Genomic DNA, 24,351 nt, shown 5'->3' with positions numbered 1-24,351 from the left:
ACAGCAGAAAATAAATAAAGTCAAAGACTAGCGGTCCTGTTGCTCTATTTTCACCTGTAAAGCAGGAGTGGGGTAGGCGGAGGTTTACCCTGGTGCAGGTGTGCAGCGGTCAGTGGAAGAATCCGCGAGTTTCTCTGTGAGTTTCCCATTACGTCGTAGCTACTCGGTGCTTGTTTGGACGTTTAGGGGTTTTTTGTCGCTGTAAAAAGAAGTTTTCTTTCCACGCACAACGGACACTAATGTTTTTGTCACTTTTTATGGAATCAAACTCAAAGTAAGGTCAGTACTTCCACGCTTTAAACGCTGCACGCTCATACTCTCTCTGCACTCGATATATGATCCATTGTTGATCTGCACACAGCTGTTGTCACGAACGTCGCACTCGCTTACGTCACTGTCATGAGACATTCTCGCAAAAAATCACGGTTTTAGTAACGCAGTAACGCAGCGTTCCTACGGGAAAGTAACGGTAATCTAATTACCGTTTTTGCAATAGTAATCCCTTACTTTACTCGTTACTTGAAAAAGTAATCAGATTACAGTAATGCATTACAAGTAACGCGTTACTGCCCATCTCTGGTTATTAGCATTACAAGTATGACGTCAGAAGAGCCAGCGTTTACCGAGCATCCACCAAACTGGGCTCGGTGGTGCTGCATCATGAGCTGGCGTTCCCTGAGGCCTGGAGCTTGGAGACGGATTCAGGGATTAGCGAAGTAACTTCAAGGTTTAACTCTGGTTTTCAGCGATGTGCTGCCCTGGAGCGTGTTGTACACAATACAAGATCACAAGGCATGAAATGACCACCTGCTGACTATTGCACCTGATCTCGTTACCTCAGTACGCTGGTCCAGCCATTGTCATCGTCATCGTCATCATCGTCGTGTTTTATTGCTCGTCTCTGAGCATAAACACAGAAAAAGCAGAGCATCTCGGTCCGTCTCGCCTTCTTCCTCTCCTCCATCAGTACCAGTTTTACTTTTTTGTGTTTTTCTTTTTAATTATTATTAAATATAGGTGGAGGCGGCCGTTCCCGTTTCTGTTTCCATTTGTCTTCTTTACCTGAACTTGTTTAAGCTGGATCTGAGGGCCATTGTGTCCACAGCCTTCTTCCTCTTTTTTATAGCCATGGCTCTCATCCCTTTTTGCTTGTTTGTCCTTTGTAAATAATTGTGTTTCCATTGTAAAAAGCTTGAATGTGAGCATCTCATGTTAGGCTCCTTTAGAGACCATAACACTGACCGTTCAGACCTCAGAGTGGAGAGGAAAAGCGCATCTAAGAGAGACTGGAGTTTCTATATCTATATTAGCTTCTTACTCCTCTGTAAGCATGAGTATATGATGGTAAAAGAAGGTGCCTGTTTGTACTTGTTGGCCTTATTAAACATGTCGTAGACTGAGCCTATATATTTATTCTTAAACCTGGGCTGCAGCTGAAATAAAAGTTGCTTTACAAACGTCTGAACATTAATTTCATGGAATAATGGCTGTAATCCATCAGACCCTCCCAGCCTTTAATGATAGAGCTGTGATACTTATGAGTCTCTTACACAGTTTGTATTTTTTATCAGCTTTCCATCTCACTCGCCTGCTAATTTATTTTTAGTATAGCAGAAATCTTTCAGTGTTACTGAAAAGCACCTAAATCTCTGACATTCTTACAGAGCCGTAAACGCTTTGCTCGGCTCACTCTCGCTCTGCTGCTTTCATAAAGACTGAAAAAAATATCAGTGTGATTAGTGAAATGCTGCAAACTAAACTGTTTATTTAAGTGTCTGCAGCTAAACTGAGAATTATGGGTTGACCGAGCTGATGAACACCTTCATGTGACCACGTGGTTAACTACGGAAAACGATATCCCCTCCTAATCGCTACCTTATGGCGGAGGGGCTATGTTGTTGGGGGGGCTTTTGCCCCCTGGTAGGGTTACCCATGGCAAACTGGTCCTGGGTGACCCGTTTGACAAAGACCGATTCAGGAGACCCCTATGAGTCCCATATTGAGGGAACAGTTACCTGCCCAGGACCCCGCCCTGGAGCCAGGCCCGGGGAGGATGCCTAAGGGCGAGCGTCTGATGGCCAGGCCTTAGTCCCGGGGCCCAACTGGGCACAGCCCAAAAAAAAGGGACATGGGCCCATCGTCCTGTAGGCCCACCACCCGCAGGAGGTGCCGTAGGGGTTGGGTGCAATGTTTGTGGGTAGCGGCCAGGAACGAAAGCCCTGGCAGACCAATCCCTGACTATCAAAAGGAGAAGGAGCATGAGTTAGTACGTGAGGTTAAAAAGTACCGGCTAGATATAGTCGGGCTCAAGTCAACGCACGGCTTGGACTTTGGCACCAGTCTCCTGGAGAGGGGCTGGACTTTGTCTCAGTCCGGAGTTGCCCTTGGTGAGAGGTGGCAGGTTGGAGTGGGTATCCTAGTATCCCCTCGGATTGCTCCCTGTATGTTGGGGTTCCTCTCGGTGGACGAGAAGGTTTTTCCCTGCACCTTCAGCTCGGAAATATTAGAAAGGTGGAAATTATTTTACTGAGTTTTAGCCTATAATGTTTTGTTGAATCAGTTCCTTGGAATAGGCCGTACTCAGGCCGTACAACCTCAGGTCCAAGTTTTATGAACCATCACTTTCTTGGCTACAGAGACATTTCTGAGGGAAGGAGCGGATCGGTCCGAGATTTCTGTGGCTTCTCTCAGCTGTGGAATTCCCAGAGTTAAATGGAATTATCAGGCTAATGCCTGAAGAAAATTACATTATAATGAACAGGCTATTGGAGCAATAGGGTGACCCTATGTGTGCATCAGAACTTCGTCTACTTACTCCATTTAAAATATGCAGTTTAAATATGATCGATGTTCAGGTAATATGTGAATCGTCAGATTGTGTTGGATGTGCCCACGACAGCAGCACAGCAGGAATGCATTTGGAGTAAATACTAAATGTATTATTTTAGATGACTGTTGATATGGATAAAAAAAAACATGGCTGTTGACCCCGTCTGCTACAACCACGTCCACGTCCACACACGTGCTGTAACAGAGCGCACATCTGCGTTGCTGGATGTGTCTGGACGCAGTTGGTGGCGAGCTGTTTTTTAGTCCCAAGAAGGCGTCTAAGATTGTTCTGGCACGCCTTCACAGTACCGCAGTGAGGCAGGCATTCCTCCAGCAGCTGGAAAATAACTACAACTAGACTGTCAGCCTCGAGACACACATCCAAACCGGACACCTCCCCGAGGTGTCTGCAGCTCAGACTCACCAGAACTTAATTCGGCGTCTCAACGATGATTAATGTCCAAGGTTAAAGTGAGGAACAATAACTTGACACAAATCTTTTAATGTTCCATCTTTTATGACTGCTGGTGTCTCTTCTGTTTAACTTTAAATCTTATACAGATTGCATTATGTTTATTATTTGCTACAAAGTAAAAATTAGAACTCACAAAAGAGGAAGAAAAAATTACCTGTGGAAATTCTTACGGAACTTCAGTGGCTACAATGTAGCTGCCATCACCAGTGTGTGAATGTGTGTATGAATGGGTGGATGACTGGATATGTAAAGCGCTTTGGGGTCCTTAGGGACTAGTAAAGTGCTATATAAATACAGGCCATTTACCATTTAACGTCATGCCTGGGTAATATTCCACGTATGGATGATTGGCTAATAACCGCTGCAAATCTCTCATCTTGAGCTGAGAGATCAGATCGCCCTCGTCTTCCTTTTTTTTATCTTCTGGCTCGTCGAACCATTTCATTAGTACCTGGGCCGCGGCCTGCGTCTCGGAGGATACGGCTTTATTGTACAGCCCAACCTTTTTTTCTTTTCGCCATTGTGACACCTGTGGAAACACTTTTGAAAAGCGTGCCTCTTTTTCTTCTTTCTCTGAGACTCTTGTTTTCATTTCTTGAGCTGTAAAATTCTCTTGAATGTCTTTTACTCGCCTTGCTATCTAACTTTGTGCTTTCTCCGCTTCACCTGGAGGTTAGCTTGCGTGTGTCCTAAACCTGATGGTGATTTTTTTCCCCATTTTTTTCCTGCAGAAAGCAGATATTAGTGAGTGCCAGTGTTCCTTGTAATGTTACATAACATGATCAGTTTTTGCTGCATTGCCTGTTACTTTATTAATCATTTTCTTTTTTCCATCTCAGGCTTGTTCAACTTTCTTTTCTTCACAACAGTCCTCGTGATGGATATATCCAAATTTACTTTGTTTGTTTTTGTTGTTGTTGGAATCAGAAGTAAACAAACCATCTTCACAGTTTTTTGCTCCATATTCACCCATCTTAGTGTTATTTTCTGTCAGTTGTCATTGTCATTGAACCAGTGGCATGAGAGTCCAGTGAAGCCTACTAATATTCTGGGTGACCTGAGCAAGGTGACAGCACGGCTGTTTGAGGATGATGTGTTTACTGACACAGTCCACGGGTCAGCAGCCACACTAAGGAGGGATGGCACGAGAACACAACCCAAAATCCACTGACTTTTATGGAAGCAAAGGCTGGAAGAAAAACCAGCTGTGGGAAGAAGAGACTGGAAAATCAGACAGTATCACTTTTTTAGTCACACTGCAGCTATTTTAAGTCCACTCGTGCCATGTTTGGACCATAAACTGGGTCAATATTTCTATCCAGACAAAAATGTCTCATTTCTGCATTCTGTTTATTGTTTTCCCCTCTGCTAAAGTTAATCATTTAGACTTCAAATAATTTAGATAAATGAAAATGTCTGAAACCTTAAGCCTGAATATAAAAGTTTGCAGTTTAGCCTCATCACCAGACTGTTTTATTTACAGCATTTACACCAGACAGAACAGCATCAGCAAATAACACCATCAGTGAAAAAACATACAAGAGTATCAAAAGGCGAATGCATGCGGCTATACAAACTTCAGCTTCCTTTTATCCTTTCACTGTTTACTTAGTGATAATGTTTTTTTACATGCTGGAAGCTAAACCTGTTGCTAGGACCTGGTCACCCAAAATTAGCACAAAATCATATATGCATACATATGTAATGTGTATCTATATTACTATATATATAGTAAACATTGACAAAAATTAATGTACATGCAGTAAGTTTGATCCTTTTATATGATCTTCTTAAGGGTGCATGAAATGTAATGTGCCAGATAATCAGTGCAATACTAGCAGCAAACAGCTAGCTTACCCAGCATGCTAACATGCTGTATTAACCCTTTAAGACCTACCATAGAACCAAGTCCGCCAGAGCTTATCTTTATATTTTCACATGCTGTGGAGCCATTTTTGGGAGCATTTCAAGTTGCTATAGATCAATACAACCACCATAGCCCAAATTTTAATAATAGTTATGCATTAAGTGCAAAGTAGCTACTTAAATTGCAAAAAAGTGCAATAAACTACAAAATAAATGAAAATCATCTTTGATTTTTTTTTTTTTTTTACATATATTTCTAGTTAGAGAAATTTAAGAGGCTTATCCCTCAAAACTGTAAATACATAAAAGTTGCACAAAATAGTTTCCAACAACAGGAAATTTATTTTGAGTGTCTTCATAGTTTTATTTTTGAGATACACCAATTTTTATATACTGCAGGAAAAACGAAAATAAATATTAGAATGCAAATTTGCAAACATATGCGTCAAAATAAACTATTTCCAGCAGTGCAATATGAGTTCTAAGCATCCCAGAAACTATTCAGAAAAGCATAAAGTTGAAAATACCAGTACAGGCTTATAAGGCCCTAAAGGTAAAAAAAACTACATTTTCCGACAAAATGACATCACTTCCGGTTTCTGGCAGCTAATGGTGGACATGCGATAGTTCGCGCTGACGTCTATTCCAACGTAGGAAGTGTTATGATTTACAATAATTGATTACACAGCAGTGGAGAGTAGACTTTATCACAGTAGATGTCTTTCTGAAAGCGCTGTAACTAAGTTTAAGAATATAATCCAGCCACTGTTATCATCGTCAATGCCCTGTACCAACACAGAGCAGAGCAGCTATCTGAACGCTACCCCAACAGAGGTCGATTATCTTGTTAATAATTTCACCTCCTCACTACGTACAACTCTGGATACTGTAGCTCCAGTGAAAACTAAGGTCTCTAATCAGAAGTACCTGACCCCGTGGTATAATTCTCGAACACGTAGCCTAAAGCAGATGACTCATAAGCTGGAGAGGAGATGGCGTGTCACAAATTTAGAGGATCATCATTTAGCCTGGAGAAATAACTTTGAAGGTTAAGGAAGCTAACAGATCTCTGCAGCAACATTTCTAAATGCCAGTGATGACATTAAAATTTCCACAGCAGTGAAAAGTGAGACGAATAATGAAATCACTGGTTTTCCATAACCAGTAAACGTTACAGATTTTGTTTATGGAAATAAAATTTTGTCTAATTTTCTGTAAAAGCGTAACAGACTTACCTGTTTAGGCGACGCAGCTCAGAAGCAGAGCTGTAGCGAAGAGACGACAGGAAGGCAAACACCAACCAGAACATCTCACATCAACAAAGAATCGTGATGGAAAGGTTTGCGCGTAGTGTAGACGGACACGGAGCTCAGTCATCAGCACGCAGCACTTTATCAGCCAAAGAAGAGCGGTGATATAGCCGAGCTCCTGCTGGGACACGACATCGATCAGCTGGATTCATCTCTCTCATGTGAGGCAGCAGCGCTGCGAGAAATGGCACCAATAAAATGCAGACGTCTGCTAGCGCAACTTCGGTCAGTGACTCACTGCAGAGCTGTGTGTGTGCCAGGAGGTTAAAATGGCCGTGGCCTTTCACTTTTGAGTCATAATGCGCAGAAAACCAGCGTGTTGGCATACGGAAGTTTTTATGCAGCTGACTTCAACATTTCAGTCTTGATTCATATTTCCTCCCTGAAGCCAGGCCAGGGTTGGTCGTCACTGCCACATCAGAAGGAACCCTGGAATTCTGTCTATCGCACATCTGACCTGACAATCTGTCCATTTCACTGTGGAAAACACACAAAACTCACAGGACAGTCAGTAAAGTGTCATTTTTATGGGTCAGTATTTTTTCAAAAGACTGCACAATTATAGTCATTTAACAAATGGGCACTAACTGGCCCCGCTGGGCTACAAGTGCCTGTGTTTCACACATCTGTTACTCATAGCAACCAAACTCCACGTGGACGAGTTATTAAAAAAAAAAACCCAACCGTACATTTATGAAGCAGGAATAAACCCACTGAGAGACAGACCAGGTGTAAATCTGCTTTAAACCTGGTCATTTTAACATGGGAGTCTGTGGGGATTGGCTCACTTTTGGAGCCTCAAGTGGACATTAGAGGAACTGCATCTTTCAGACCATCTTTAACCCTTTATGACCTACCATAGAACCAAGTCTGCCAGAGCTTATAGTATATTTTTACATGCTGTGGAGCCATTTTTGGGAGCATTTCAAGTTGATATACATCAATACAACCATTACAGCCTAAATTTTAATAATATGTCTGCATTAAGTGCATAGTAATTACATAAATTGCAAAAAAGTGCAATAAACTACAAAAAAATTTAAAATCGTTTTTGCTTTTTTAACATATATTTCTAGTTAGAGAAATTTAAGAGGCTTATCCTTCAAAACTGTAAATACAAAAAAGTTGCACAAAATAGTTTCCCACCACAGGAAATTTATTTTGAGTGTCTTCATAGTTTTATTTTTGAAATACACCAATTTTTATATACTGCAGGAAAAACGAAAATAAATATTATACTGCAAATTTGCAAAAAAGCAGCATGTGCATCAAAATAAACTATTTCCAGCAGTGCAATATGAGTCCTAAGCATCCCAGAAACGACACAGAAAGTCATAAAGTCAAACATAACTTTTAAAAACACCAGTATAGGCTCATGAGGCCCTGATGGTAAAAAAAAAAAAAAACTACATTTCCGCAAAAATGGCGTCACTTCCGGTTTTGGGCAGGTCATGGCGGACATGCAAAAGTTCGCGCTGACGTCTATTCCAACATAGGAAGTGTTATGAACAGCTGATCGGATCGGCAAAGCGTGTTTCTGGAATATTATGTTTTTGTTGCTGCAAGCGCTTTTTATGCAGTTTTTGCAAAGCTATATGTGGAAGGAAACTGTGACCGAGGACAAGTTGAGGGTATAAGATGTAAGTACAACTCCTCCGGTTTCATATGCAAAAAAAATTATTGCGTTAGCTTACGTGGTTGCAGAGCTACCGGGATTTAAAAATAGTTACGCAAAACAGAGCGTGCCCGCTCCCACCGGTTTTAAAGGGTTAAACAGTCCTTTGTCCAATTTACTGGCTATCCTAACTAACTCTAAAGACATTCTCACTATTTCCCCCCGTTGATTGCTCCCATTTGAGCAACACCTTCCTCTATATGCACAGAAGACCTGCATGTCCATAAACCAGTGGTTCTTAACCTTGTTGGAGGTACTGAACCCCACCAGTTTCATATGCGCATTCACTGAACCCCTCTTTAGTGAAAAATAAAATGTGATTTTTTTACTGGTGCACAAAATGAGCCATGTATGTCACGGCGGAGGCTCTGCCGAACCCCTGAGACCAACTCACCGAACCCCTAGGGTTCAATCGAACCCAGGTTAAGAATCACTGCCATAAACTTACACTTTACCTGCAGCCTGGCAGCTTCATCTGCAGCAGCCTTGTCTCTCCGACCCTATGGAAACCTTCAGAATTTAACAGTGAAACCAGTGCAGACACACACACTCACTAATGGTTCCTCTAATGGCCACACTGACTCTCAGCTGGCTAAAAAAAGTGTTTGCGAGATGTAATGTCTGCCAAGGTTCATTCTTACTTCATTTAACTTTGAAAAGCACAAAACTTTGTGATTCATGCTGTTTTTTCCCAGGGGGGTCCTAACTGTGTGCACCCCAGAGGCTGTGAAGGCATTAAGGAGCTTTGATGCTTGACTCAACACCCAACAACGACTCCCTCGGCTCCTCCTATGAGCCATTGATCGTGCAATCAATGATACATTCTTCATGCAGTGACCCGAGCTCATGAGGGAGGCTCATATACATCAACGTGCACAATAACAACTCATTACAGGAGCGTTTGACAGTCATCACTGGGCTGCGAAGACACCCAGGGGAGGCCTGGAGGCTGGGGCGAGTGATTGATACGCCGTCAATAGTGGAGAGCAAACATGGGCCGATGACGCCGGTGGCGGGCGTCGGTCGAGCGCTTGTCCTCCTGTGACCTGGAGGCTGTTTCAAATGTCAGTTCTTAAAATTAGAGATGCCCAAACGATTCCTTTACACAACGCTCATCTCATATATGCAACTTGGGTTCCAAGAATGGCTCCCGTAACTTACGAGGACTATATCCTCCGTGTCTAATGCATAAATGAAATGTTGATGAGCTGCATCCAGCTACAACACCCCAATGTCGGAGAACAATCCCGGCCCATTCTCTTCATTTAACCGTCACACTCGGAGGGAATCGGCCGCTCTCGGAGGTTGTACAAAGCTCTCCGTCACGGATGTTGCCAGTGACCTTGTTATTAAAGTGGTGAAATTAATGTGTTGAGAGGAACAAGATTCTTGATTGGCATGCATATGATGAATGGTAATTCACTGAAGCAACTCTCCAGAGTCGCTGATTGTTCATGAGTTCAGCAGCTGAGAAAAAGTCGCTGCAGCTGTTTTTAAGAGACCGAGCACGGAGGAGGCAAAACTGCACGTATTATATTTTTTTAATGTTTCACTGTTGCTGGGCAGATCTGCTCCAACCAAACTGTCCATAAAAATACATTTACTGTCAGAGGAACATGTGCTGTAAATAAATGATGGTTTCTGGCGTAAACACCCCAAATTTGAGTCACTGAGCTGCACTTCTGAGCTCCACCTCGCTGTTGGTGCCTTTTTAATAAGAGTATATGGGAAACATCAGGACTTAGGTGGTATAGACGATCCACTACCTTTATGCTGCATATTTTATTAGTCTGTCACTAACTAGCAGATATTTCCTTTGCACTGCAGCTGTATGGATGAAGTTTCAAAATGCAGTCCAGCACACTGCTATGCACTGGAACATACCATGACGATGACTGTCTGGGTCAAGCACATGACTACAGACACCCTGTAAAGACTAATAAAATATTAGTTTCACTCACTAAAATGTAGTAAAATGATCGAGCCGGAACACATCTATCAGTCACATAATTCCACTAAAAAACAAACTCTGCTCTGAGCTGCACAAACTCAGTGCAAATGTTCAGTTCAGTGACTCCAGTTAGCTAAACTGAGGCCACGCCCCCAACTCCAGTAAACAAAATCACTAAGTGTACAGTTAGAAGGAGGAATCTATTCATAGAGACGCAAACCAGGTTGTCAAAAGATGTCGGCGAAACTGTCAGTCATTTCACTGAATACCTGGAAGGCAAACCAGCCAGCACTGGACACACACACACACACACACACACACACACACACACACACATACATATATAAAGTACCATCTGGAGAATCCCTCCCTGAAACTGCTGCCAGGGTACAATGGGTTAATAATGCTGACACATGACAGATGAAAGAAAAGAAACCCTTCACTGTTAAGATAATTGGCTAATGTTAGCGAGATAGCTCCTGTTGATCCATCAGTCATTGGTTTCAGGGTCACTTTAGTGACAAGATAATAATAATATGGACACGAAGAAGATCTAAAAACTGCTTCCAGTGTCAGTTTAATGGACAGCCTCACTGCAGTGGAGGTATAGACGTCAATACAGATGCCACATTAGACCTCCTACGTGTGTGTGTGTGCGTGAGGAGAAACTATAGAAATTGTAACTCAATTTCCAAATGACTTGGTTCATTTTAAATGCTAGAATTATATTTATGATACTTTAAAATGAATCCTCTTTATTTTTTATATTAGAAGTTTAAACCTGAAGCACTGAAAAACTTGCCAAATCTCTGCCAAACAGCTTGTTTTGCTCCTGACTCACGTTTAATGTTGAGTTTGTCTTTTGATTGTATTAGCTTTTTTTTCCTCTGGTTGGTGTCCCCTGTTCAGTGTCCCCTCCTGTGTCTCATCACCAGTCATTCAGATTGTGTACATGTCTGTTCCCTGTTTAGTTCCCTGTTTAGTTCCCTGCTTAGTTCCCTGCATAGTTCCCTGTTTAGTTCCCTGCTTAGTTCCCTGCTTAGTTTCTTGTTTAGTTCCCTGTTTAGTTCCCTGCTTAGTTTCCTGCTTAGTTCCTTGTGTTTTCCTGTTTTGCTGCCAGTTTTTGCTCCACGTGTTCAATTTTAGACTGTTTTCAGCCAATAAAGTCAGCTAAATTAAACTGCTGGCAGTAAAGTCAGTGTGTGAGGCAGCTAAAGTCAAGTGTAAGTTTGAGTCAAGCATGGCCTCTGCTGCTGTAACAGCCCAACCGTGACAGCATGTCTGATGGTCTGCTGTGAGGCAGAGTCATCTGTATCTTACACTGACTGGGAAAATTCACCTTTGCCCACCTGAATGAGACTAGTTAGAAAAGGTATTCATTAACACAAAGGTGAAGTGGGACATTCACAGCATGTACGTCTGCTTTCCTGCTGCGGCGTGGCGTAATGGGCTGCCGTGCACGGGCACAGCGTGTTGGCATTCAGCCTGCAGTGACTGTACAAGTCTCCTGAGGTTAAATCTCAGGGAACAGCTGAATGGATCTGCAGGATAAGTATACTTTCTCCTTTGATCAAACCCACCAGCACTCTTAACGACGCGGCGGCGGCGACGGTGACGGTGACGGCAGCACAGTCTGCTGTCTCCCATGGATACGAGTGGCTCTAAATCAGCAAAATGAAAAAGTCTGTCACAGTGGGAGTGGGGTGGGCTTATGAAATCCTCCCTCTGGCCCTCCCACACAGCTGAATTGAATCGCAGAGAACAAAGTGAGACATCTCGAAGAGTTTGGGGAGGAAGCTGAATCGTGCTGAAATTAATGGGACAAAATAGATGACCTTCATAAATTTTCCTACGATGACCGAGTCTGAGCTGCAGCTTTAATCTGCACACATAAAAAATAATGAGAAATAAGAGACGCATCATTCAGGCAGACAGTTATCTGTGATAACGCAGAGATGAGCACAGCTGTGAAACGCAGAGGGAGCTGAGGTTGTTTCACAGCATTCACAATGCAACCTGTAATCAGCAGCAGAAGGTGTTTGAATCAAAAGCACAAAGCTGATGCTGCAAAGGGAAAGTGTCCCGTCATGTTCTCTTAGACTGGAAGCTCACGTCAGAGCAGGAAGGCACGGCGCGGTGTTTGTCTGGAGCACTCAGGCTTTAAACCGCCGTTGTTCACTTTGTGCCTGCAACACATAATTCAGAGCCGCTGTTTGAACTGGACTCCCGAGCTGGAGACATCTGTCAGTCATTTTCCCACCATCCTGACCAGTGCTGCATAACGTCCAGAGCAGAGCGTTTATGCATTTTTATGAAGTGTGTACATGTTTAGGCATCTTTGTGAGGACAGAAAACTGGCATGCTAATTGTGGGGACCAACAGTCACTTATGGGGACCAAATGCCCGTCGCCACGCACAAACACATCCTCCAACCACACCACCCATAGTTTGTTTTCAAACTCCATTGTGGTTTATTTCACACCTCAAACATTTAGTAAACAAATAAGCAAATACAAGTAAACTGCAATAAATTACAGGGAGTAATAAAATAATCTCCAAACTCTTTTACGCTGCGTCCACACCTAATGGATTGCATTTATATAGCGCTTTTCGGGACCCCTCAAAGCGCTTTACAATTCCACTATTCATTCACTCTCACATTCACACACTGGTGGAGGCAGCTACATTGTAGCCACAGCTGCTCTGGGGCACTGACAGAGGCGAGGCTGCCATATCGCGCCATCGGCCCCTCTGGCCATCACCAGTAGGCGGTAGGTGAAGTGTCTTGCCCAAGGACACAACAACCGAGACTGTCCGAGCCGGGGCTCGAACCGGCAACCTTCCAATTACAAGACGAACATCCAACTCTTAAGCCATAATCGCCCCCAAGACGGGTATTTTTGAAAACGCAGCTGTTTCTGTGCGTTTGGACCTTTCGTTCACACGTAAACGTGGCGTTTCGAATCACCAAAAACTGAAATTTTCAAAACTCCTTTTTTTGCGTTTACGTGTGGACGAGGAATACACAGTTTGTTGCGCAACGTCAAAGGTATGTGCCTCTTTTCACGTCACGCTGTGCACCACGTTATTGTTTACATGAGATGAATTGCAGAATGGCAGATAGAGACAAAATACTGTTAATCTGACTGTCTGCAGGTTTTACACACAGTTACTGTCTCTCCATTTACAAAGGCAGAGGCGTCACCGTGTGATTATTTTACGTGTAGTTGTTTTTTTCCTGTGTAATAATATTCAACATTGCTATCAATACATTTTTCAAAAAATGCCTCTCTGTGTAAAATGGATTCAAAAACATAAACAGCTGTGGGATCCTGTTTGTCTGTGATTTGAACCGAGGGAACAAATCGTGGCAGGAGATGATGGGCGAACTTTGTCATACTTCAACACTGGAAGGCTGCATCACGAGTTGTGAACAGACTATATAAAAGATGGACGTTGTACAGATTTACTTTTGGATTCTGAAGATCCAACCTGTAGCCTGGTTTGTTACAATACAATACAACTTTATTTGTATAGCACATTTAAAAGACCAGTGGTTCACCAAAGTGCTTTACAATAAAAACAGGAAAATTAAGACAATAAATAAAAGACTATTAACAAAGTACCACATATGTCATCAGGTTAAGGGCACTAATTATACAGCAATAAAAGGGAATATAAGAACAAAGTTACTAAGAACAGATATAGCTAAAAGATAAAGTACATAAATAAGAAATTGAACCAAATATAAAACAGAGACGCTAACTAGATGGAAAAGCTATGTTGAATAAATGAGTTTTTAAACGGGATTTAAAAGATAAAACGGAGTCTGACGCACGGATAGCGATGGGAAGGTTGTTCCACAGATTCGGTGCAACCAGGGCAAAAGCACGGTCACCCCTAGATTTAAGTCTAGATCCAGGCTGAGCCAGGAGTAATTGGGCTGAAGACCTGACATATAGACTAAGAAGATCTGCAAGATAACGAGGGGCTTGTTGTTTGGAACCACAGTGGAAAGCAAACTTGTGATCTAACAACAACAATTGCATTGGGTATTTTGGAGATGATTTGTGGTGCGAGTAGCTGGACAGTGTAGGGGCACCACTGCCACCTTTGGAACGATAGATCCAGTAAGTGTCCCGGGGTTAGCCCCCTGAAGCATACCAGCTCACTCATGATCCGGATTAGCAATGTCCGTATGGTGTGTTGAGGAACTGAGACATACTGATGAGAAGTGATTTAGTGGAACAAGCTGTACATGCAGATGGTTTTATGCAATGCATGCGGGAGCTATGGATGCACAGAGAGAGGTGGAACATCGACAAAGTGGCGGAGAAATGACCTCTTTCCAATGACCGACACACGTCGCTTTAGTCATCAGTGTGTTTCAGTTGCACATGTTTCTAAGTATACTTAGGGACACGTAACAAGCTGTTACTCCTCACCTCACTTTTCTTAAAGCTAATCAAGTTGTTTTTATTCTGGAAACCTCACGAGTGAGTGAAAGTGAAAATAAAGAGTTAAAGGCAGGCAAAAAACGTCCAAATCTCCTGATAAATGTCCAGCTTCTCCAGCACGATTTATAGATGTGTAAAACGGGGACGTCACATAAAGTCACAGGACACCTTTTGCTTGTACCTGACAAAACACCCTTATGTGACACCCCAGGATGGGTGCAAATAGAGTGTAAACTTCAAAGTTTAAGCATTAAAGGGAAACATGTTGGTTTATGAAGGTGACAAAAGGCTCAGAGTCGGTTCTTCCGTGTGTTTTGGGTTGATGGAGCTGCTGCCAGCAAGCTTTAGACATTGCCGTTTTTCATGCTAGTAAATCAGAATTAGCACATGCTTAATGTGCTCAAATGAATTAAGAGATTACTGCCTTTTTAGGCTCATGTAAAAATATTAAATATGTCATTGGGTGGGGAAATTAAACAGCCTTCCAGCCTGGTCCCTCCACAATTTCCAAATTAAACCTGAGGAACATTCTTCCCAAAATAGAAGTACAATATGTTATGGAATAAATCTCTTCCATTTGTGGCCACAAAAACAATCAGAGAAGAGCTCAGAGCTTTGCTAATGATGGACGGATTTGGAGGCTTTTAACAGAATTGCAGCAGCAGCACAAGGTTATGAGGAGCTTCAGTTTGCTCCAGTGGTCTTCACAGGCCTGAAATCAGGTCAGGGCCAAACTGACAGGGAGCCAGCCGTCAGCAACCTGCACAGGAGTTCACAATAAAAAATGAAAATTAAACGGAGAATAAGTCATGCAGGAGGTCAGGAAGTGCAGCAAGGAAGGAGGGGAGTTTGGCAGGGAGCAGGAGACATGCACAAGAAAACCATAAGATATAAAGGTCACTGGGGGGCAACTGGAGATGCACTGAGGTAAGTGATTAACTGGAAACTGGTGTCGCCAATTAAACACAGGCGATACTGATGATGGCGGGGCGCACGATCTGATATCCTCGTGTTGGTGTTGTTCCCAGATCATCATACTAAAGGTTGTTCCAGGATCAACATTGCAAGTGACCAATCAGAATATTGTGATGTCATACTTTTGCGACTTCGGGAAAAACCGGCGTAAAACAAAAAACCGTACTTAAGCTGCGAGAAACCGCCTTTGTCCGCCGATCAACGGACCCTAACCCTGACCCTAACCCTTTAATAAACGCTAAGCAGAATTGATATTGTCCTTGCAACATTGGAATTTCATAAATGCACGAATGGGTTGGTGCGCAAAAGAATAACGTCACAATAATGTGATTGGTCACTTGCAATGTTGAACCTGGAACAACATTTTCATGATGATCTGGGAACAACACCAACACGACGATATCAGATCATCCATGGCGGGGCGATGCAGGGACTCTAACAAAGACAGGAAGTAGGAATTACAGCAATGTTAAGAGGAAGCCATTAGAAAACAAAGGGATATGGCTTTAACATAAGCATAATCCCAACCATGGTACATGAAATGTGGTACCAGACAGTGAGGTAGGGGCGTGTTTTGGAAGCCCAATGCTGAAACAGCAGTCCCATATTGGAGGGATTTTTTTTTAATGTTTTAGTAGAAAAAACAGTTTTCTATGGGCAGTTTCTCCTTTTATAAAAGTTAGAAAGCATTGATTGGCAGTTTTCATCAAAACGAGCAGCTATAGCTTCACCTCTGTCTGGAATTTTACTTTTGGAGCATCTTTAGTGGAATTACCTTTAAAAATAATGCTGTGAGGTTGATGAGCCGGGCAGGCATCGGTGTCTGCGTGTGGCACCTGTGCAGGTTCTGAATGCATCTTGTTGGTTAGCCGATATTTTAGTACTTAATCTCCGACAAATCCATATGCAGCCATCTGGAGCATCTACCTGGTTCATTAGCAGCATAGCTTAGCTTTAGCATTGGATGGAAACAGAAGGCCTTTGTCACGTCTTCAAACAAGCACCTACAAAGCTTCCTTCAAACAACATGTGATTAAAGACTGCCACAAACGGCTAACGGGGGATTTTCTGAACTTCAGGCAGAGTCGGGCTAGCTGTTTCACCCCCTCTCACTTCCAGTCTTTTGCTTTGGTTAATGAAACCCTGCTCCAGCTAACTGACTGTAAAGGGTGGAGACTGCTATTGATCTCTTGTCTTACTGCTTCCTGCCAAGTAAGCGTAAAGCTGATGTTAAATGTCAAACTTCCTTAATTAGAAAGCAGTGATCCTTGAATAAACTTTTATTCTCTCTGTGGCAATAACCTGTTTAAACAGGTCGTGACAGGTGTAGCTGTCACCTCGCAAAAGACTCAAACTAGAGTGATCGTTGGCACTTTCAACTTGACTTTATATTTTCAGTTTTGTGCACTCTGCTCATTTCTAGCTCCATATGAACATTTCCTTTGCTGTCTCCTGTAGTTTGTGTTTTGTTCAGTCCCTTTCTCTGTGCTCGTCTCGACTACCCCTCCTTAAACTTTGATCTCGTCCTGTTAAAAAGAGCCCCTTCGCTCTTCTTTGCCGGCTTTGCTCTATTCCTCTTTACCCGTAAAACCCTCTCTGTACACTGATAATCAGGTGGTTCTTAACACACTCAAAATCTGGTTTCAGTTTAGACGTCACTTTAATTTTGTAATGCCGTCTTCCTCGGGTCCTCTAAGCAACAACCATTTGTTTCCCCTTCACTTTTGGACTCGACATTCTCAGTGTGGTGTGACAAGGGTATAAAACAGTTCAAACATTTATATGTGGATGGTGTTTTCGATAGTTTCCCCAACTTTTCTTCTCGTTATAATCTCCCTATTACCCATTTGTTTTGCTATTTTCAAATTCGAAATTTTGTTGCCAAGTGTTTCCCAAATTTCCCCTCTTTACCTCCAGAACAGCAGTGGGAAACTACGTTATCATTTATTCCTCATCACAGAGGAACCATTTCGAAACTCTATGACGCTATTCTGTCTTTTAGTAACCACTCTAATGTTAAGCTTAAGTGTACATGGGAAGGAGAACTAGGAATTCGAATACATGAGGAGTCTTGGGAACAGGCTATAGCGAGGATACAATCTTCCACCTCCTGTGCTCGTCTTGGACTTATTCAATTTAAGGTCATACACAGGGTGCATTTCTCTAAGTCTAGACTTTCTGAATTGTATCCAGAAGTGGAAAATAAATGTGATAAATACCATGGTTCTCCTTGTCACCTTAGCCACATGTTTTTTCCGTGTCCTGAGCTACAAAGTTTCTGGACAGGGTATTTTGCTATTATGTCAACTGTTCTTGGGGTAACTCTTCGTCCTTGTCCTCTGATTGCTTTATTTGGGATTCCTGTTCGCTCACTTACACTTGATTCCACACAAAAGGATATTATAGCCTTCACATCCCTATTAGCGAGACGTCTATTAATGTTGCATTGGAAGTCTGTTAAGTACCCTACTGTTTCCCGGTGGCTTAAAGATGTCATGTTTTTTTTAAAACTTGAAAAAATTAAATATATGTTGAGAGGTTGCACAGTGGCAACCCTTTATCTCTTATTTTGCTAGTCTAGAGGTATTGCCTGTTTAAATGTACCTCTGTTACTATTATATTCCTCTAATATGTTTGATGTTTGTATTGATCTGTGTGGGATGGGGGGGTGGTCTTTGTTTTAGAATGCGTTGTTTTTTTTCATATATGTATATATAAGTTTATTTACTTAGGAAAATGAAGAAAGGTTGATTGTATTTCAGTAACTGCAAGTACTGTTGTTTTCTTTTTTCAATAAAAATTTTCAAAAAAAAAAAAAAAAGAGCCCCTTCTCCACACCGTCACTAAGGACTGCCTCGTGCTGTGGGGAAGTATTTTTGTCATATACTGTTGCTCTAAAAGAAATGATCTAGTTAAGATTTTCTTATGTGTTCTCACCTCTTTCCAAGTTACATATTGAATCAACATTAAACCACGACAAAACCTTCGATGTGTGTATAAGAAGCAGCTGGTTATGGTGACTGAAGATTCTGTCGTGCCTCAGATGTCAGGATCTGCAACCCAGCTCGTGTGGTGAGAGTGGGAGAACCCAAATGCAGACACTGAGGCGTGAGAGAGGTGGAAGAGAAGGTGAGGCATTTATTGCAGGCCGATAACCGAAATACAAAACAAAAGTCAGGAAGAGAAATAACTAAGACTAAACTGGGAAAACTAAAGACTAAACTAAACGCGCGAACCCTGGAAACTATCATCATGGAAACATGATTATACACAGTATGTGAGGTCACAGGGCTGTGTCGCTGGTCTTCAGTACGAGGGCCCCACAGGGAACTGTGCTGGCACCGTTCCTCTTCACCCTCTACACTGCAGACGTCTCCATCAACTCCCCACGCTGCTACCTACAGAAGTTCTCTGACGACTCTGCCATAGTCGGCCTCATCACAGGTGAGGACGACTCAGAGTACAGACAGTGGACTCTGGACTTTGTTGACTTGTGTCAGCAGAACCACCTGCTGATCAATGCTGGGAAAATGAAGGAGTTGGTGGTGGACTTCCGGAGACGCAGACCCACCACACTGACACCGGTGAACATCCAGGGAGTGGACATTGAGATAGTGGACTCTTGTAGGTACCTGGGTGTTCACCTGAATAATAAACTGGACTGGAGCCACAACACTGATGCTCTTTACAGGAAGGGTCAGAGCAGACTCTACCTGCTGAGGCGGCTGAGGTCATTTGGAGTCCAGGGAGCGCTTTTAAAGACCTTCTATGACTCTGTGGTGGCATCTGTCATTTTTTACAGTGTGGTATGTTGGAGCAGTAGTTTATCTGCAGCTGAGAGGAAGAGGTTGGATAAACTCATCAGGAAGGCCAGCTCTGTTCTGGGATGCACCCTGGACCCAATGCAGGTGGTGGGAGACAGAAGGACTGTGGCCAAAATAACATCTCTGATGAGTCTCCCACCCCATGCATGTAAATGCTGCTGAACTGCAGAGCTCCTTCAGTGACAGACTGCTGCATCCTCGATGCATGAAGGAGCGTTTCTGCAGGTCCTTCCTCCCTGCAGCTGTCAGACTGTACAATCTAAACTGCTCCCAACAAACATAGATGTTCATAACAGCGCTGTAACTTGGCACTATTTTATCAACCGATTCACACTATAACCAGGGTTTGCCTCTTATCTGTATTTAATTTTATTTAATTTAATAATCTTTGTTTGTATATGTGTCTTTCTTACTGCTGTTACACCCAAATTTCCCCTTGTGGGACAATTAAAGGATTCTTCTTCTTCTTCTCTTTAACCCATTCACTCAGTGAAGTAGTGAGTGCATGAGATGACCAGCTCTGACATCATGCAGATGGAAAAGCAGAAAAAAAACATCCACTGGCCTTGTTATGTCACATATTTAACATGAGCGCGAACTGTTGTAACAGGGTGTGTATATGACAGACAATAAATCATAATGGGTCCCCTTTAACAGACAGTTACACCCTTCTCATGTTCCCTGATAGTCTCTGACTTCGTTGAACCTTTGCAGCTGAAGCCAAACACTTTACAGGCAGCCATATCTTTGCTGACATTTCCTGGAGATCAGATTTATTGGCTCACATAATTAAAACAGCTGGCGTCACGTGCAGCAGTGCTACCTCCTGCCCTGTAACGACTGTCGGGCGAGTGACGGATTGGACACCGCAACGTGACACCGAGGCCCAAAACAAACACGCACGCCGTAAATCTCCACAGCATCAAGGTGACGTGGCCGATGCACATCAACGAACAGACCGAGCACAATGCAGATTCACTGCAGGGAGACAGAAATCATTTATCAGGCCCAACATTAATCTCGTTCTGCAGCATGTACACGATTTTAATGTCACTGTGCAGATAGCATGTGTTTCTTTAATCCAGATTTAATACTAGTGGATACAGGCGTAGAGTAGCCAGGACAAAACTTTGCTAAAGCTTTCCTCTGTAATGAACAGATATGACCTACGTTCTCGAACACATCGTTAGTGACTGCAAAAGTTATTGCAACCAGAACAGACACCGTGTGCTAAATTAGTTTTCTGTTTTTTGCTTTTTCCTCCAGGAGAACAGGTCTGAGTCTACATATGCAGGACTCAGTACACAACACAGTTAAAGGTCTTCTCTAGTGCTGTGCTGAGACGGTGGATTAGGGCCACTCAGGACAATAATAAGTGGAAAAAAGATTGATTAGGTCACGGGTGTCAAACTCCAGTCCTCAAGGGCCGGGCGTCCTCAAGGGCCGGGCGTCCTCAAGGGCCGGGCGTCCTCAAGGGCCGGGCGTCCTCAAGGGCCGGGCGTCCTCAAGGGCCGGGCGTCCTCAAGGGCCGGGCGTCCTCAAGGGCCGGGCGTCCTGAAACTTTTCCATGTGTCTCTGCTGCAACACACCTGGATAAAATTAGTAGGTCATTAGCAACACTCTATAGAAATTAGCTGTGTCCCAAAACGTCGGCTGCATCCTCCGGAGGCCGCATTTGAAGGCCGATTACGTCACAGCCAGGCGACGAAGGCTGTCCCAATTCGTCGACTCCTTCAAATGCGGCCGACAAATGCGTCCTTCATTTCCCCGAATTTGAAGGATGGGTCGGGTGTGTCCTTCGTGGCCCACCATATCCCAGAATTCATAGCGCGGCCCAGCCAATTCCAGTTGCCAACAATGGCGGCCGCTACTAAGTTTTAAAATTACTCTTACTAATCTTTCTGGGTGACAAAATAAACTTTTAACATATTTTCAGGCGAGAAAGTAGCTGTGTAAATTACAAATATCTGCTTGGTTTATCAAGACATCGCATATTTGCAAAAGTGTGCCGACGTTTTCGGAGACGTCTGTTACCCACCAGCTCGATAGCAAGCCGGGGGTTCAATGGTCACTCCAGCCGGTGAGAGCAGCGGACTCCCGGCTTCATCGTTTTCAGACCCCCGCTCTTTCGCTACTCAGGTTAAACATGATATATAAGTCACTCGGATAACTTAAAAATGTAATTGTTCGCCTTTTTTCTGTGTTTTATTTGTAAATCGGAGTAAATCGGTTTGGCTGAGATCAAAGTTATTAGATGATTATATTAAATAAAACTTTATTAATCCATCGTGTGGGTTCCTCCGGGATTTTCACACAGCTGAATAAACGTTAAACAGAAAACCGATTAAACAGAAGTGTGAGACGGTCGAGAATTTACGCCCGTGTCCTGTTATATTTTAGATAGCAAGGAGCAGATGGCCGAGTTTATTAAACTCCACCGAGACAGCGGTGACGCAAATCTGAAGGCTAGACCGTCCTATTTCACAGCCTCGCACTTCCGGCCTTCTCGGTCTTTGAAGGACCCGGCCCACGTAGACCGCGAAGGCCGGGTCCTCCGAAGGATGCAGCCGACGTTTTGGGACACAGCCAGTGACTGCATGCTGAGGTGGCAATTCAGCCATTTGATTCATGTTACAGCAGCTTATGAGTGAATGAACACGGTGCAATAAAAGTACTTTAGGAAGTACACTTTTCCCAAAACTTAAATTTATTTAAATTTACTTGAGCAAGGTTAGGGGTTGCCACTTCACCATGTAGTCAAGTCTTGCTATGACCTAATTTAATTCAGGTGTGTTGCAGCAGGGACTCATCTAAAAGTTTCAGGACACCGGCCCTCGGGCACTGGAGTTCGACACGCCAGGATTAGGAAAGAAAAAGAAACATTTAAACTCCTCCACTTGGGACAGGAACTCGTCCCTGACCTGGAGTGGGCGCTCCACCCTTTTCTGGGTGAGGACCATGGCCTCAGATTTGGAGGCTCAAAGTACAGCCGCTGCTCCTCCATATCAAAAGTAGCCAGTTGATGTGGTTCGGGCATCTGACAAGGATGCAGTGTTCTGGGCATGTCCCACCGGGAAGAGGCCCGGGGCAGACCCAGGACACGCTGGAGAGATTATATCTCTAGGGTGGTCCTGGGAACACCTTGGTGTTTCCCCGGCCAATGGGCCGATTTTCAGTCACATGACTGGCGGGTAAAAGTCGGTAGTACCGCAGGATAAAAAGTTGGGGTTTTTTCACCTGTCTCAAGCCAAGACTACCTGTATCAGCTATCAATTGAGATAGCTGAGGGGAAACTATGAATTTAAGAGACTTGTGATTTACCTTTATTTAAATCCGTAGGGCCAGAAAAGTTCTTCTTTGTTTGTGTTATAACAGTAGCAGTTGACCAGGTACAGTTTAAATGAGCCGTCATGAAAGTAGGGGTCAATGTGGAGAAGGAGGGATTGGTGCGATTTGGTCTCTAAAGCAGGGTTAGAAGAGTTGTGCTCACGTGTTGGTACCATACGGCCTTCTGGCAGCTGTAAATAAACACTGATTAGTGCATCTGATAGCAAAGAAGCTATCCGGCATTTTGGCTAAGTTAAAGTCGAAGGATGGCTGCACAGATTTTGCCCAGCAGGTGGGCGTGTCCCAGTAGCTTCGGATAATTCCTGAATTGAATAGCTGCAATTTAACCTTTCAAGGATTAAAAAAATAAAATAAAACAATTCATATGTGTGTCAGAGAGCCTGTCATTGGAGGGGATTTGCAGAGGATGGAAACCTCAGCAGGATTTCAACACTAATATTTGCTTTTTTATGAACACGCCGAGTCCTTAATTATTTCCTCCAGAAGCCTTTCTTCCCTCTTTATTGCCATGCAGCCTGTCGCCTTCATCTGGCTGACAATCAGCCACCTGCTCGCTGGCTCCAGCACAGTTTGACTCCAACCAGAAGAAAATGTATGCGGACAGACTCACGCGGAGCGCTCGGATCTCTGGAAACGACAGCAGGAAAATGGCGAAGCTGCAGGACCACACATGAACACGGGGTGGGGGGGTATTTCACTCTAAAAATGTACTTGTGCTGTTGCCATGTTACTCACACTGACAGAGACGGAGCTGTGACCTCCAGGTTAAGAGACCTATTGGGAGAAAACAGCGAGGTAAATGCACCTACACAATTTTGACCTTCACCCAAAGAGGCTCTTATCATCTTTCTCTGGCTCTTTGGTCGATGAGGAACAAGAAAAGGATCCATCTGGGTTTTTCAGCACCTGACCAGCCATGAACATCAGCTAATCAATTCAGTGATATTCCTCTAATCTGATATCTGGAAGAAAACATCAAACAGCCGTCTTCACTTAATGTTTCGCCGCTTTTTACCGTCTTTTATTCCACGTTGTCGCCTCCCCTGCTTCTGACAGCAGAAATATAAACCTGCCAACATTCATTTACTCCTCATTAGTTTGATTATTAAACATTATTGAGGTCATTGTATTTTTCTCATGCCTTGTATTTCCTGTTTATTTTTTTGTTAGGCTTTTATGTACAGCTTCAGGATGTTTTTTACAGACACTGTTAATGCTGATTGTCCATTGGAGGTTTCTTTTCCTTAAGCCTCACGTTTGGCACTGATCCAGAGGAGTTGGGTTTGATCCAACAGTCGTTATTCCTTCCTCGCTGTACCGTCTTCTGGCAAGTGCAGAGAGGAGAAATGATATTTTTGTGCTCGGGATTTATTCCTGGAGAGGTTGCAGTGTGATTGCAGCCGCTCCAACCTTGGACCAAACAATGACCAGACGACCTCTCGTGTCCCCGTTTTTCATCATGCTTTGGATTGGGAGGAATTTCATTTTGCAGGTGCAGATTTTTGAGGATTTTGAGGATGTTTTAAAATCAGAGGAGCAGAGTGAAGGAAGTTCAGAGACTGCAGCTGAAACTTCAGAATGAACTAAAGTTTGGGGTTCAAGTCCAAATTAAATTATAAAGAAAATGGCCCACTGACTCTG

At 43.3% G+C, this 24,351-nt stretch overlaps 1 pseudogene; it reads right to left on the bottom strand.

The window, feature by feature from the left end:
- Positions 1-832: 832 nt before the first annotated feature.
- LOC148097331 (uncharacterized) overlaps positions 833-24,351 on the bottom strand; it is a 44,461-nt pseudogene continuing 20,942 nt past the window's right edge.

This window comes from Neolamprologus brichardi, chromosome 18 (genome assembly GCF_056152115.1).
Source record: "Neolamprologus brichardi isolate AB-2024 chromosome 18, ASM5615211v1, whole genome shotgun sequence".
NCBI lineage: Eukaryota > Metazoa > Chordata > Actinopteri > Cichliformes > Cichlidae > Neolamprologus > Neolamprologus brichardi.
This window is presented reverse-complemented; position numbering and strand designations above follow the sequence as displayed.